Source organism: Anser cygnoides, chromosome 20 (genome assembly GCF_040182565.1).
Source record: "Anser cygnoides isolate HZ-2024a breed goose chromosome 20, Taihu_goose_T2T_genome, whole genome shotgun sequence".
Taxonomy (NCBI): Eukaryota; Metazoa; Chordata; class Aves; order Anseriformes; family Anatidae; genus Anser; species Anser cygnoides.
In genome coordinates, this window is record NC_089892.1 from 8824447 (window position 1) to 8841824 (window position 17378).

Genomic DNA, 17378 nt, shown 5'->3' on the forward strand with positions numbered 1-17378 from the left:
AGGTTGGAGCAAAGGATTATCAGGAGCAGCCACAGAGAAACGGGGACTCACAGCTAGAGGCTGTAGCTGCTGGAGGCGTAAGAAGCTCTCTCTGTGGGCAGAGCTTGAAAGAAGAGGCCAAAGTAGCCCAAGCAAGCTGCTGTAATCCATTTTAATATTATCAATAACAGACTCCAGGCCTCCCCTGGTCGCCTCAGTGCTGTTTCTTGCATCTTGCTAACAGCAATCTTTCCACTAATCAGCCCAGCCATTACCTAACAATTTATTTCTTTACGCAGAACAAAGTTTCGGCCCTTTGCTGAGCAATAGGAAGGGAAGGAAAAAAAAAAAAAAAAAAAAAAAAGACTTGTTATGCTTTATTTTCCAGGAGCTGAGGCTGGGGGAAGGGGAAGAAGGAGGTCAGTTCGACTTTGAACACATCAGGTGTGCTGTGGAGCCCGTCATAGCAGTGCAAGGCAGAACGGAAAACAGTGCCCCGCACTTCTGAAAGTTGGCCGTGCCTGTTTTGCTGGGAGACTACAACCAGAGGTGACAGGACTCAGTTATGAAAGGGGAATTTAGGTCAACAATCAAAGCTGCAGTCAGGGGGCCCAAGAACAGGGAGCTAAAGGTTGGGGCTGTTTTTTTCTTTAGCATGCTTTAATCGTTTAGTATCAAAGCACAGAGGAACGCTTGAAAGAGCAAATATTCTACAGGAACCTATAGAAAGCTTTTATCTGTCCAGAGGAAAATAATTAAAACCGACAGATTTGGGTTAAGTATCCCCACGTTCCATGCAATTGGATAAGTCAGCGAAGATCCACTGGAGCAGTTCTTGAGTTCTGCACTGGATATTTCATGGTACGATGTTGAACCCAATATAGTTTTACAAAGGGGAGAAATAATCTCTCCTTTCCTTTGCTGTGCTTCTCCCAGCCCCCAGCTTCCTTCCACAATAGTTAAATAATTCAAAGTCCAGAGTACTTAAGGCAACATCTCTGTCTATACCATTTCCAATGCAGCTAAGAGGCCTCCTGAGGTCACCCCCTGAGATGAGTTGTGTCTCAGGCAAACCACCTGAGACTTGCTCAGGTGGCAATATACTACTTAAGTGAGGAAGAAGGGGATGTTTGCTGCTGCTATCAATCTAGCTAAATTCAGACCAGATATTATCATTTACAAGCTACGCAATAGGATTCAGATCCAAGACGGAAGGATGGAGTTCTTTTCATTTTGACATGAAAGGCAAGAACTTCATCCTGTAGAAAGAGAGAGCCTAATACAGCTATGACTGTCTAATGTTGAGAATTTGGTACAAGGCTCTTTGCAATACCAAAACCTTTATATCATTGCCATATAGCATTAAATAAAGCACATGTTCTGTACCATTTCTCTAACTCCCAGCCACTCGTACACTCGGCAAGATACCTTGAAGCCTGGAAGCAGGGAGGTGAGAAAGGCTAAAACAGCAAACATGAATTTGTAGTGGCTTGTTAGTTACAAACATTACACAAATCCTTCCCTTCTGATAAGAAAAACACGTAGGCTGCAACAGAGCAGCTACTGGCATGGACAATCCTATTAGTGACACTTCACTGAGCCTATTGTGAGAATATACCCGCTAACAGTATATAAGAGCTTACTGCAAACAGATCCGGTAGGCTGGGGTTAGTGAGAAATTATTAGATTGTGAGGGATTTTGAGGTGTAAGTGAACACACAACATTGCCTAACCAGATGGCACAGAGCAGTGAGCTTCAGCCCTTGCAGAGTGTAACAGGGTCATCCTTGGACCGAGTACTGCTTTTGCAAGGGCTTCTTTGTATACAGTATCAGCATAAACAAGTATTAGTGGGAAGGTTGGCTTCTTATCTAGATCTCCCTAAGCATTTCACAATAAAGCTGCAGAACCAGTGGAGACTGGTACTTGGTTAACAAACTGTGGCTGTTTATGATCCAATAACTACGTTTGGGTGGGCTTTCAGGTGGATAGAAAAAAGCACATCCTTCACAAGGGTCAAACTTCAGGCCCTGCTATAAAGTCTAGGAGCACAGGAACATTCCACAGAACAAGGGTAAGAATTTTCTAATATCTGCAGAACAATTTATTTCTCCTGCCTTGTTCTCAGAAACAACTGAATATTTTGGGCTGAAGCTTGGAAAACCAGTATGTGTCCATGTTATTAGAGATAAGCGTAACACATGCACACATGGGGACAGTATTAAGATAGTACAGGCAGTCCTTGTTGGGATAGTACTTTAAGTGATCAACTCTGCAGCCACCAGTATATTCCTTTTGGGAATCACTGGTGTATGCCATAAACATGGAAGGCTTTTCATCGGGTTTGATTCAGACAAGAATCAGGTTGGTGGCTGCCAGTTTTAGACAATTTAGGGTGGTCCACTGATAATAAAGAAGTTTGGTGTTCATGAAAACCCAGATATCCTTCAAATATAGACAGGAAATGGAAAGCGCTCAGTAAGTTTGTTGGTTTGGCTCAAAGTTACTTGAACACCTTTCGGCTTCAAAGCTTACCTATGCTCACTGGTCAGCAGACCCAGGTTACGAATTAACCATCCTATTGTAGCTCAGGCAGCACATTCACCTTTAGGGAAGTTCAGCTTTAACATCATTCCCACTTTAAAAGCAGATGTTGCAAAACATATGGATGGATACATATCAAGAGACATGAATGAAAATCATCCTTCTTTCACAGGCACACACAAGTAACACTTGCAGAACTGGAGGCACACATAAACCTACGAAGAGCACAAAATACAACAGCACGCCGGCGGAAGGGAGCTCTACGCTCACAGAGGACCCAGCAACGTGCTCAGTCGCACATACGTTACCTCTGCTTCCAGGTCTCCTCCTCCTCCCTGTACTATTAGCCAAATACTGATTAGCTATCAAAGCTCTACTGACAAATTTACTTTTGTGCATGCTAACAGAGAGTGGCTTTCCTCCCTTTTGTAAGAGTTAATGCTTGAGAGTAAACAGAGAATCTTCTATGGAAGGGACAGACACGTAACACCATAACTTCCAGGCAATCTAAATGATAAAGTGGTATTTCTGGGCTCCTTTTAGAAAACAGCAGAGAGAATTGATCATAAACTGGGTCAAGATAGGTCAGCATACCTCAGAGCAGATCAGATGGCCAGAGCATCCCAGGAGGAAACGTTCTCCTGGAAGGATTATTAGGGGCACATCTGTGCCATCAGATGACCGTGCACAATACCCATCAGCTCACTGGGAGTTCAATATGGCATTTCCTTTCACAATGTGCTTTGTGCCTGACAAGCACTGCAAGTCAATCAGCGGCAGCAGTGGCCAAGCCCGTAGCCGTGCTGGAAGACCTCCCGACGTGCTGCCCCACCGAACCCTCGTGACGGCCAGAAATGCAGAGCGACGAGGAGTGGAGGTCTAGAGTGAGATTGCTTGTGGTGCTGCTCAAAGTACACGGCCAGAGTGGAAGGGGGGACAACACCACAGCTTGTTTTGCTTTTTAGAATTCCCTTGTCACTGACCTTTACAGCAGCTTTAGGGCAGCACTGGAACCAGCTGAGCAGTTACTACTCCCAGCTGCAGAGAGAGGAGCTTTTACACCATTGCACAATGCATGTGTGTTTGGGGGGAGGAGGTTAGGGCGAGAGAACAAAGAAGGAAATCTAGTGGCACCTAAATCAAACATTATGATCAATGAGGGAGTGGGAAGAGAACCTGGGGAGCGGGAACAACCTTACAACCTTTCTGGGATCAGACAGATGGCCAACATCCACATTATTACAAAAACAAAACAAAAACAAAAAATTCCATGAATGCAAACTAGGGCACCCTGCAAGGAGACTGTAAAAATCACATCATGATAGCTTAGGCTTGTTTTTGTAATTGAGGGGCATTTCCACATGAAACAGTTCTAGTTATTTAATTGGATTTTGAGAACATTCTTGGGCAGATACTTTGTGAGTGCAAAACTGAGTAGTTCCAGTGCATTTACACTGATTTATACCATGCAAGATCTTGGCCTCTGTGAGAATTAAATCTCTTATTGCAAAAGTATCTCAGATCTTATCCAGACTCAAATATCTTATTGCATCTGGCTTTCCCATATGACTGCATCTTTCCTATACTTAATAGAAGCAACCGAGGAATATACCAACCTTAAAGGAAACGTTTCAGATGCAGTGCACAGAACAGCATGCAGTAACAGCAGACAGAACAGAGCTCACTGTGCCTGTTTTCTGCTGTCGCTTTTAAAAGGGATCCGGGCCCTCTCTAATCATGACTATTTCATGCCTCAAATTCCCCGCTCCATACTTGCATACAAGTTCCAAACCCATACACAAACCACAGAGATATTTTTGCTTTCTAGGAAACATCCTGCTGAAAAAAACCTGCCTCTCTAACATGATATAACTACTATAGTATGCATTCCAGATAGGCTGTAGTCACCACATACTAACTTGAGTATATAATCTTAGAGCTCCATTTTTCTGCTCAGTTTGAATCCAATGCCATTTGTTTGGGCATGATTTTCCTCCTGGAAATACCTGAGCCTGTATTTCTGCAATACAAATATCAGTGATCACTTGATCTGTGAGCACAAATAAATAGACATCTGAAAGAAAAACCTCACACAAATACTAGCAGTGTCTTAGAAGCGTACAGAAACAAATTCACACCTATTAAACCAAAGGCTGGAGCTGAAAATTCAGCCCTTAATTCTTAAAGGACAAGATGGGACAGCGACAGGCAAACCTCCAAAAGGTCATAATTCTAGTTCACTTTCCATGAGCGTTGCCAAAGTCAAATGCTTCTCAAAAGTAATTGACCTTCTCGAGTCTGCAGAAATGGGAGAAAAATGTAAAAGAAACAAGCTACCTTGGAAGATTTTTGGCAATTCTTGTGTTTAGCTGAGCAGCAGGAAATATCATATGTCCAACCTTTCTTATGTTATTTCAGCCCCTTCCACTTTGGGTTAAATCTGGAACCAAAGAAATGAAGACTAACAAAAAAGTATGTACATAGACTATGTTCTCTGCTCATGTGCGTATACATACATGTGCACGTGGGTTCGAGGGAGCAGGCTGGGGCAGTTTGAGCATTTAATTTTCAGGAAAGGTCTCCAGCTGTGGATGGCTTGTGTGAAATTAGTGTTCTGGAGCAGACTGTCATTAACGTAGGTCTGTGTCTGCAACTTGGCCAAAGTCACAGGAATAGGTAGCTTCAGCATATAGCCAACAAACCTTCTGAACAGGACTCGGCACTGCTGCTCTGCCCCGAGACTGAGAGACAGACCACGCAGCAAGGAGATGACAAGCAAAAGTCACCCCAAGCTTATTCTCTGCTTTCTCGTTCACTTCTTTGTTTTTAAGGGATGTTGTGCTAGCTCCACAGCCCTGACATTGTCAGGAACTGTGCTCCAGCTTCTGTGCCCAGGAATCCCTACAAAGAGCTGGAAGTGTAATAGTGATTAGAAATGTAATTTAGAAATACTCTACCAGTTTCAAGGAGAACCCATGGATATACTGGAAAATTAAAGGATTTGAAGTCAGCATGCTACTGTTTGCTTCAATTATTTAGAATCAGGGAATATGCCAAGTCAGAAGTGACCCACAAGGATCATTGAGTCCAACTCCTGGCTCCACACAGGACTACCTAAACATTTAGCCATGTCTGAGTTCATTGTCCAAGTGCTCCTTGAGCTCCGGGAGGCTCGGTGCTGTGACCATGTTCCTGGAGATCCTGTTCCAGGGCCCAACCACTCTATCAGAACCTTTTCCTGATACCCAGTCTGAACCTCTTCCGACACAGTTTCATGCCATTCCCATTTTTGGGGTATTAACTGAAAACCCCAGAGTGATATGACATTAGAAGCAGTCAGACAAAATATGGCTGAGGATGGAATTAATTCCTCTTTAAACAAGAACTTGTGATTTAGAAAAACACTGCTTTTATGATTTAAAAGAACCTGGTGACAGTATTCCACCATCCTACTCAGAAAGGCTTTTCAATGCTGACTACTTCCATGGCTAAAAGAGGGCATCGTCTCTCTGCTCTGAAGCTGCTTAGTCCCCATGTGCATTCATTGGATTTTTCATATCCTCTATTATTAGATTTCCAAACTCCAATCATCAGATTAATGTTTCCTAACCATATACTTAAAGATCACGATGATCAAGTCATCTCTTAATCTTCTTGAGTCAAATACTTTAAGACTTGTTACAAATCCTATAATTACTCTCAAGATTGTTTTTTCCTCTAAATCCTCTCTCATACAACATCCTTCTTAAGCTGGGGACACCAGAACTGGACAAACTACTCCAGCAGCAGCTTCCCCATTGTCAGCACCAGGATAACACAGCCTCCCCATCCTGTTCAATGCTTCCGTGTTTACAAAGCAAACGATGACTCTAAACCTTTGGCCGCAGCATCGCATCGGCAGTTCACATTCAGATGCTTTATCTACTCCGACACAGAGCTACGCCTACCCGTTTAGCTTCCAGGTGAAGGACCCTTCCCTAGCAGCCAGCCTTTCTGTATGACCTGCCTCCTTTCTATATGTATGACTTCACATTTGGCTTTACTCTGATGCATACTGTTTGCATGTTCTCAATTTATGAAAACACCCAAATGAGAGTCCTGTGTTGGTCATTGTTTACCACTCCCTGAACTCTGCAACATCTGCAAAATTTATCAGCCCTGATTTTATGTTTTCTTGCAGGTTGTTGACAGAAAATATTAACTAGTAAAGAGCCAAGATTGCATTGTGCTGAATAGGAGGGAACGGGGCCAGAGTCACACTGTTCAGGCAACAGTTCTGTTTTTCAGTAGGGGAAAACAAATACCTGTGATAATCACGAATACGAGCTTACACAAGTCAAGAGAAAAAGATTGGACAAATAGATAAGGATGAGATTGGCAAGATCTGCCTCTGTCTTTTTCTCTCTTCGGCATTCTACAACCTCAGCTCTCTCTTTCGAGCTGCACAAGGCTGCAGGGACCTGGCGTGACCCGGGCCAAGGGGACTACTGGGCTGAGCATTTCTTTCTTTCGGTACAGCGGCGTGACATTTGCCATTTACTACATCGTACATGATCAAAGAGCTGTGCGGGTGTTATTACCTTTTCTTTACACACAGTGTCCCTCTGAGGACTGCTGAGAGCCATTATCCCACCTTCGCAGATGCAAAGGACAGAGCTGAAGACACCTCAGAGCAGCTGCAGAGTAGACTAAAATCCCAGAGCAATCTGTGCACCTCCAAGCGCTCTGGCCCAGACTAAGAAGCCTGAATTAACAGAAGAGGGAGCCTACTTCTCTCAACACAGCAGTTTCACCACTGTCTAACCAAACACCCTTTCTTTCTCCCAAAGCATCTAATTTATTGCTAAAGGAAATTGCTGTTCTCTTCCCGAAACCACCAGCAAAAAAAAAAAAAAAAAAAAAGGAACCTTTTGCAACTGCCTTTGTTTTCCTCTCTGCCAGCAAGTCTCTGCCTTGCCTCTCCTTACAGAACATCTTGTTGCAATGCCCATAACATCCCCATAAAAACGTGTGCCTCGTCAAGCTTGCCCTGTCACCAGTGTTTGACAAGTGTCAGAGAAACCCCATAAAAGCCAGGCTGCAAGCTCATCAGCGCAAAGGACACCATGTGTTGAACACATTGACAACTCTCAATAAACAACGTCTCTGCCGAACAGCTGGTTGGGCTGCTTGGGTTTGGAAGAATGTCGTCCACATTGCCTACTTACGTGCGTGCTCCTCAGTGATGCACTGAAGATCCTGTGCATGGGGAGCGGAAATACGTCACTTCCAGAAGATACCAAAGTATTTTATTTTTTTTAATGTATCCGAACAGAAGTTTAGATCCCGATTCAAGGTTTATGGCCCACTTCAGTACTACAGATGTGCAATAAAGTGGTGGCTTCTTGTTACAGGCGCAAGAGACGTTCATCCCGAGGGAGGGGATATGAGAGGTGATGGTAGGAAGAGCTACCCTAATCTTGTTTCCTTCTTCCCTCTTTCTCATGAGATACACAGATCCCATTTCATTTAGTGCTTTCTTAAGTACCAGAGCACAGAAACAGCTAGAGGGCATGCTCGCCAAAACAGTTTGGCCATCACAGCAGGACAGACACCACATGGCTGGGGCAGAAGGGCCCCTGCTTCTCTGCCTCTGCCTTCAGCACTTGAGACAGAGGAAAGTTCGGTCCAGGGCTCACCTTCCTACCGTTGGGACATGTCTCCTCCACAAGTGGAAGGGCTCCTGGCCCACCTTTGCTGCCAAATCCCAACCCTGCAGACACCAGGCCAGAGAAGAAACACAAATCCCTGTGCAGATCATTTGGCCTCTGAGATGCAGCTGCTGTTGCTTCTCTCTCTGGCTTGTTCCATGGAGCCTGCAGGTGTTTGGATACGGCCATTTCCCAGTAAAACTGGTGGTATGCTGATGTTTAAAATAAAATAAAATAAACCCCTAGTATTACGGCGTATAGCTGAAGACCACCCCAGATTTAGCATTGCCTCTGGTGAGACACAGAATGTAAACAGTCTGTTTGATTAAACCATCCCGAGCAAGAGGACTTTGGGGAATTCCAATCTTTCCCAGCTCAAAGAAGAGCAGAAGATACGCTGGTACTCTGCTCTTCATTAATTCAGAGCTCTTCAAAGGGCAAGAACGAAGCACTCAACTTTCCTCCTAGGACAAACTGTTGATAGTTATCCTGGAATTCTTGGAGGAAGCTCACCGGTATAAATCAGGTCCATTTTCCCCCCTTCTCTTTTTAATCTGTTCACAGGCAAAGAGATTGTGCAACAACTGATAAACTCTGCCCATGCTACGATGCAAAATGCTCGTTTCTGATTGTCTCCCCCCTGCATTAGGGTGGGAGGTGGAGAGACCACACTGGAACAGTCTTACAGATAAGGCTATTAATTACATGCCAGAAAATATTTGTACAATAAGAGAAACTGCTCTTCCAACAAAAAGCAACAGATAAGACTACTTGAAACCATCACATTTTAAGGTAAAGAGATTCTGCCAGCACCGGAGACCTTTTGTAATACATCTGAACCTTCGAGGCTCTTAGAACTAAAAGCGGGACCACAACTTTCACATCTAGAATACCTGGGAAAGCTCGCTCATCCCCACTTCCCAAAGGCACTCACTCCTTTTAGAGGAGGAGAGGGGGAAGAGGGGGAACCTGGGGCAGGAGCACTGCGCTGATAGTACACCTCTGAGCGAGCGAGGAACCACAACCCTACCAGTGCAGTCTCCCTCACCCCCACAGCTTTTCTTTATCTCCTCATTTTCCCATGCGTCTTGAATAGCCAGAGAGGCTTTTCAAAGGAGGATTCCAGTGTCTCCTGGAGTGAACCAACCCCCTAATTCCCTTACCTCCCATCTGAGACCACCAAGGTTCAATCCGAAAAGCACAAGCCAGGAGAAGTCACAAGAAAATGATCTTTTGCTTGGGCTCCCCCTGTGCTGGGGGGGTTTAGCGGGCCTCTGGAGCAAGTGAAAGCGTTTTGTGTTTTCCAGCTGGCAGCACCATTACCATGCCTGTCTGTCCTTGCTGCAGAGCTCACGGTGAGTGCACAGCCCCGTGTTAGCTGCTTCCTCGGCCCCTGCTCACCCCTACCTCCTAACACCGGTGGCCCAGTGAGAGAGATGTGTGACACCAGATATATCAGCCGTGTGCTCAGACTACAGAGCAGGATAATTGTCCTTTGGGCTATTTTAGTCCTTTTACAGCCTTTACACAACTCCCGAGCAACAAACAGTATTGCCAGGAGCCAGAATCTAGATTTCAGTCAGGAGAAAGGTAGAAGAGAAGAGAGAATTGGTGGATTTATCAACGAGAAATCCTACAAGTTCATTCAAGCTCATCCCCCTGCTTGGGGTTCCCAAAAACTGCCCAGGCTGTTCATTATTTTGAAGCAGACTGACATTAGAATTTGACTCTCTCTTTTCTCCCATTTTCCACAATGGAGGGAAAAGAAGAGAAAGACACACAGTCAGACAGACGGGCTGACATCTCATCAAAGCAATTCCTACAAGCAGATGTAGAGTAGGAAACATCCAGCAACCCTGCTGGCTCCAACCCACAGCCTGGACCTGAGTGCCTGGTTGATTTTCATTAACTAACTTTTCTTCCTGTGAACTTCCTCTGAGGGTGTTTGTTTATAAACAGAGGAGGGGATATTATTGCTGGAGATGGGACAGTAATGGGAAGGGGTGAAGGAGTTTACAGCCACAAGACTGGAGAGCAGAGTTTAGAAGTGTTTGTTGCTGGAAACACAAAGGGCTCACTGTAAAAGCGGTATATTGCCTAATCTTACAGCCTGGAGGGAATAGGATAGGTATATGCAGAAAATGCTCCAAAAAGTAAAAACTACCCCACGTCGTACAAATATGTCCCACTGCATCACCACGACCGTTACACACCCAAACTAAACCATCCACAGCAGCGACGGTGGTTGGAGGCTGCTCTCCACGACATCCATTTCTCTCTCAGCTGGTTCCTTTTCCCCGTGGCACGCTCCCTGTCTCGGCCCCAGGTCCTACACGTTCACCCGCCTGGAGCAGCCCCCTGACTTCCTCGCCAGAGGAGTAACTTTAGGTTTACACTGGTGCACTCAACAGCACAATCTGGCTTGGACTCCTTACCCTTCCCTCTGCCAAGTACATGTTTCAAAACTGTGTGCGTAATGCATTTAGTTAACATTTGCTTTTTCTCCCAGTACTCCTTTTCTCCCTGAACATCTCCATTCATGAGCTACAGCACAGGAGGCTTCCAATTCTTGTCTAGCACATGCCGAAAATGATTCCCATTAAATTATCACTGGTGAAAGGTGCTGTTTTGACCTCGGAGAGGCTGCTCTGTTTATCCACAAGACAGATATAATATAAGACAGTAGTAATGCAAGCTCCAGATCTCAACCTTAGCACCTCAGTCTTTACAAGCACAGATGCCGCTGAATTCAGAGCAAAACACCATTCCCGTGGATCATACAATGCACAGCTTCCCTGCTGGAGCTTCCAGCAGAACTCCTGGTTGTCCAGCCGTGCACTAGATGATGCCCCCCCAAAACAGCCTGCAGTTACTGGGCACTAACGTGCAAAGCCCCTTTCTGCGACCACTCATCTCATCCATATTTAACTTTGGGGAAAATCAGTTGGTTTTGCCTTTAATTAATACCCTTGGCTATATAGGGCCAGGTTTTCAGCAGTTCTGAGGAAATGCTTAGCAGCTACAACTTACATGTTTTACAAGCAGTTTCAGCAAGCCATCATATTAATCAATGTGAAGATGTTATCAAAAATAGCACAGTATTCCAACTCAAACTGAAGTACCCTCAGCTGAGGGGCTCTGGTGATACTTGCTCTCCTCTCCCACTTTTGGCTGCATACACAGTTCCCTTTGAGAAACGCAGTAACTCACACTGACTCACGCATCGCCAGCAGGTCTGGATCAGAGAGCTTAATTCAAGACCATCTCATTTTCTGCCATGTCCAAAGAGCTCCTGTCACAAATGCCAGCTGGTCTCCCTTCCTCACCTGCCCTCATGTTGGCAGTGCTTTCAACGGTCTGACGCCTGGTGAAGGACTTCATCACCACCACCATCAGCTCAGCACGATAATAACCCACCAAACCATCAAAAGCTACAACAGCCTACAGAAATTAAAGAGTGTCCACTTCACATGGAGGACAAGCAAGGCTGAGGAATAACCACCATCACCACTAAAAATGGGCTTAACAAAGAGCCAAGTCTGCTGGGATCCGTTTCTAGCTCCATCTCAGACACATCAGAGCATCCTGCTGTACCTCAGTTTCCCTGGTTTTAAGGTCAATTCTCTCTCACGCCTGAGAAATGTATCACCACCATCAGCAGGATGTTTTGAGGCAGTTACCAGGACTACAAAACTGCAATCATACTGCAATGATAAAGGAAAACAACAGCGCTAGAATACATTAGGACAGGAGAAAAATAACCTACATTCAAAACTAAGCAACACTGGTAACAGCAAAGGCCTGTCCTTTCCACTTCTTTCTCTCGCTGTCTTAAATAAAACAAACAAAACAACGGTGATAAAATCTTTCCTCAGTCCAGTGGATGATCTTTGCGAATGTGCTTCCAACACTAACAGCAGAGAACAGGCAAAGAAGGAGAAGCAGGAGGAGAGGAGCCTGCAGCTGATGCTCGGTGTCGGGAACAGGCCTGCTCTTCTTTCTCCCAGTTCCATGACGACAGAAGACTCCGGGGAATCAGATGAGGGAGGGGAAGATGGGTCAGAGGAGAGAAATCCATATGGGAAAATGATTTAAAGCAAGTAAAGAGACAATAAATTACATAAAGAGATGGAGGAAAAACACAGCAGAGGGGATGAAGGAGAAGAGATAAAAGTGCCCTGAGTATCACTCAAAAGGAAGACTCAAGGAAAGCCTACCAAACCCCAGGAGTTAATCAGCAAAGAACAGAGTGGTTTTCTTCTCTAACACGGCAATTCTTTTGCTTTCTTGAGCTGGTATCATATCTCTCAGATGCTGCTTCACCTGGCCAATTCCAGATGCTTCTCAGTTTCACTTCACCCTCACTCGCTCTTTGTGAGAACAACTGCTCGCTCCTTGTTTGTGCACCGCTAGGATGGATATTAAACAGAACAATATCAATAATTCCCAGAAAATATGCATGAGCATATGCCTGACTCAGCACACAAACACACAGCTTGCTTACCCTCCGTTCCCACAGCATTTCCAACACCGGTTGGCTGCAGCCACCAACCTGGGAGCCACCCTTGGTCTGCAGGGAGGGGACAGCACCCTTGGATGGTGAAAGAAAAGGAGAACTACGAAGAGCGTGGGGTTATCCACAGCATGCGCTTGCTAGGGAGGACGAAAACAGCAATTGTGCAGAGCAGGAAAAAGGGAAAGACGGGGGAATCAAGGACACCAGATAGTAGAGAATGAGCCGAGACTATGATGGTGATAAGAGAGGGTGGAGGGATTGGACAGGAAAGTTACACACTTACATCACCCAGCAAAACAGAAAACCGGACAGCGTGTTTTCAATAAGTGCTCGTTTTAACACTGAAAAAAAAAAGGAGAAAGGTTGAAAGAGACAGAGGCCAAAGTGGGATTTGGAGTATAGCAAAAACAACTAAAATAAACATGTCCCCTTCCCCTGGCCAATTTCTCTGACGTTAAGGCTTTGCAATTTTTCTTCTCTTGTATCCAAAGCAAGAAAGGACAGCAAAATAAAGGATGTTAATGCAAGGACCATGGAAGGGTCTGGGACACAGAGGAGGGATGCAAAAGACTCTCTGAAATCAGCGCCTAAGCCAGAATCAGCCAAGGTCAATGGTATTTTTCATGATCTTGAATAGGTTTAGGATCAAATCCATGCATAAATCTAACAACGTGAATCCATCCCCATTCTCACCAAGGGATAATCTGAGTTGTGTTTATGTTTGTTCACACTTTTAACTACGACACATACTGCACCTACACTTGGTGCCGCCAGCTTTACGAACATTGAACATCCTCAACTAAGCAAATTGTTCAGATTGCTATGAACAAGGATAGCAGGAAGAAAAAATCTGGGATAAAATGTTCACTCGTAGTCTCTTTTTAACTCCTTTTTACTTGCCTTCCAGAGTTCTGCTCTGCTCGTGTTCAGAGTAAGAGCGCTTTGACTTTATGGATGGCTGTGGGGAGAGCAAACTTTATAAAAGGCACTAACATCAAATCAAAGCAGTTTACAAGATCTGCCACTTGTGTCAGAATATGTAGGGAAATAAACAAGATGTTTTTCCTTGATCATTGGAGTTTAAATGCTCTATTGATCTGGGAAAAAATCAAAGGTGCTTTGGAAATTGTGTGTGTATGTGCATGCATGCTCACACCAGAGAAAACGAAGAGAAGGTTAGGGACAAGCAGAAATTAGCAGAAGACCAACCAAGCATTTCTTCTGCACGGAAAGCTCAATTAAAACTACGAATCACACCCAGGTGCCAGCTACCATAAGGTAGAGAAATGCTCATAAAGCAACATAAGGTCAAAAACCAGGTACACCTTAATTTTTAGAAGTCTCACTTTGGGACAAGAAAAAAAAAAAAAGGACAGCACACTCATTGTTCTGTGCCTAGAACACACGAACCAAATTCTCAAAGCCAAGGAAATAGAAGAGTCCAGTACACTTTCCATATATGAAATAGAAGAATTAATATATAATGAAAGATTAATATATAATACATAATGGTTAAATGAAGGAAAAGATGACATTAGACTAGCTGATACAGTTGAGAGAAAAGTGTAGAGGTTTTTGATCAAACAAGACTTTTCTGATCAACTTTCAGAATAATCTGAAAGAAGCAAAAATGCAATAATGTGAATGTGTTCATTCTTCCTACAATGGGATGGAGGAACTTCCACACAGATGAAGATCAGAGAAGGGTGGGAAATGTTTGATAAAATATTTTTCTCAGGAAAACGGGAAATTAATCAAAACAGACTATCTGTGGGAAAGGATCAGTTTTGGAAAATATTCGAACTTAAAATTTCAATAGAAGTTTTGTAATTGTCAAAACACCTGATTCTTTTTTAACCTTCCGAAAATAAGAAAGCTGATATCTTTTACCAGAATATGTTTTCCTTTCTCATAGTTAACACTTTTCTAAATCAATGCTTTGGATTTCTAGGTACTTAAGATGTTGTCAGTCTGTCCTTCTCTCTTCCTGTCTTACATTATAGTGGTGACTCTGGGTCTTAGCTAAAGATCTTTGGTTTATAGTAGAGTGCTGGGAAGTTTTCTGTGGCCTGTGCTATATCAGAACCTACAAAGTGGATATTCTGTGAATGTTTGGACTAATTATCTACTGTTATATCCCCGACACTGCAGGGGACTAAATTTGGCAACCCAGGTGGTCCCTTCTCTGCTTGTGCTCCTATAATTTCTTTCAGAGAAAAGAAAAGAGGAGCTGAAAAAACAACAGCTAAAATTGGAAGCAAAACTATTATACGGGAACATTTCAGCTGACCCCAGCCATGGAAGGGTTTATTTTTGTTTTTTCAATGTGTCTTTTTGAAAAAAGCCACTATAATTTGGCTCTCAATTCTGACTCAGGCTGGCCTGAGCAATGGAAATCCAAGGTGAAAGTGCTCAGTTAATCCCCTGGTCCTGAGAGTACCTAACACCCACTGGTTCTGCAGTATTTTTATGCTGAAGCTGCTCAGCCTGGCATCCCTCTTGCGACAGACCTGAGGACCTCAGCACCTCCGTGCAGGCTGAGCCAGAGCAGACTCCAGAAGACATTTCTCCACCAGGGCTTTCTGCTCCACACAGCTGGTGTGCCCTGACCATGCAGACCTGGGGTCGGCCCCAGAGGCCGGGGAGGTGCCCACCACCATTTTGGCTCTTCGCTGGTTGAGGCACCCAGCTGGGGATCACCCTCGGTAGAGGCTAGTGAACACACGAGGCTCGTGGGAACAGCACCAGCAGACTCCTGCACCCGCTTTGGAAGGGATCAGGTCTCCTGTCCTGATCTTCGTGAGAAAGGTGAGAGGCTTACCTTCATGAAAGGGTTCAGGGTGAGGGACCCCAGGCAGCCAGCATTGCCCCTTCCAGCTGCTCCAGCGCTCAGTGAGACCTTGGGGATTTGGGATTTAAGCACATCCTTCACTGTGCCACACGTGGCCGGGGCGGATGGTGGGCTCCTCTGCATCCCTCGGTGTGTCGGTGGTTTTGGGATCTCCTTGGCCACCTACAGCGTTCCCCCAGCGCCACATGACGAGGTGACACAGGGACCTGGAGAGCAGCTTCAACCAGAGGCGATAACTTCCGGGCATTTGGGTCCGTCTTTCTGCAATTCTTCGGTGTGCGAAGGCTCTCTGAAGGCTACCTCTCACCCTCGCCGCCGAGGCCCTCCCTCTGCTCTGCTCTTCTCCAGACGTCTTCCCCGAATCCCTGAGGGGAGTCCCGCTCCCGCCGTCCCTCCAAACACCGGCCCCTCGGCCAGCTTTCTGCCTCTTGCAAGCTATTCTAACTGGAACAGGCTGGCTTGAAATAAATCAGGCCAAAATGAATCTTGGGGAGACAAGCTCAGCCCGGGACACAGTTCCATGCCTACAAGAGGCAGCCATATATCATTTAGGAATCTAAATTTACCATCCCTCACACATAAAGAGGCAAACTTCCCTCATTTTTTTTCCCTTTAATTACCATTTTATTGAATAGAGCAGCCCACGAGTAAGTGCTTTAAGAAAATAAAACATGTTCGTCAGACTGTTCTGACTCTGGCGTGCAGACGGTTGAATGAGACCAGTTGAAATTGGAAGTCTTACGGAAAGAAAAATCCTTTTTCCAGTTCCCGTTTCTGACTCTTGTCCCAGCTTCTGCAGGCTGGAGGAAATGAGCTGCTCAAACGCAAATATTTAGCAAATGACAAGCTACGCCGTATTTTTTCAGTGGCCTATTAGTCACGGCTTGCCCGGATCCGTAGGCACGAAGTGGCTGGTCGTCTGAACCCGGCTGCCGGGAAGCTGGAGGCACAGGGTACCTGTATCCCTGGGGACTGGGGGCTTGTCACTCGCCGCAGCGGCCGTGCAGATGTGTGAGGCCCGGCCCTGCAGCCCAGCCGTCGCTGAGCTCCAGCCCCTGGCCCATGCTGCTTAAACCGCAGGCCTTGAGTTTGGCTCATTCCGTAGCCCTTCATCTCAGTACTTCATTACAGATCAAAACAAGCAAATCCATAGAAGGAGGCAACAGGCTGTTGAAGATGAGAAACGCTGCATTTTCTACCTACCTATTATTTTGATGCCAGTGAAACTGTGTGTAAACTGTGTGAAGAGCCCCTCGAGGCCCCAACGCACCTGCTACGGGCATCGGCCCTGGGGACAGGCCCCGGCTCCCTGCTTCCACCTGAGGTGTATTAATGCAGCACCAGACTGCAAAACTCCAGAAGTGAACCAAATGAAACCAAAACCCAAACGTATATTCTTAAACCCTGTGGAGGGAACGGACTTTTGCAGTGTCAATTACATATCTGTATAATTGCCCAATTATTGGCCCCCGACACAGATGTTTCTCAGTCTCTCACACGCAAGAGCTGCGGCTTTAAGTGAGCTCCACTGTGCTGATTTTGGCGTTTCTTTCCCTTTGGATTCTGCTGCAGTTTTATGTTCACCAAGGACTGAAGTTGGGAAAACATAGGCACTCCCTTACATACGAAGCTTTATTAAGTTGGGATCATGCTCCCTGTTGGCAGGCAGAGGAATAGAGAGACAGAGGAGAATGAAACCGGGAAGGGAAAAAAAAAAAAAAACAAAACAAAACACAAATAACTTTCACTCTTCAGAGCAGGCACGCCTTCTTACTCCAGCTCCCGCTGCCGATCATTC

The 17378-nt window shown here is 45.2% G+C and overlaps 1 protein-coding gene across 3 annotated transcripts in view; it reads right to left on the reverse strand.

Annotated features, from left to right (window-relative positions):
• Positions 1–17378, reverse strand: part of PAPPA (pappalysin 1) — a 362370-nt gene that overhangs the window by 162279 nt on the left and 182713 nt on the right. The window contains exon 1 of one of the 3 annotated variants that reach the window (XM_066981035.1): positions 12718–13451. The exons of the other annotated variants lie outside the window; for them this stretch is intronic. The gene's annotated coding sequence lies outside the window, so the exon portion shown is untranslated. Of the gene's footprint in view, positions 1–12717; positions 13452–17378 lie in introns of those variants that run through there. 3 annotated transcript variants of the gene reach the window in all.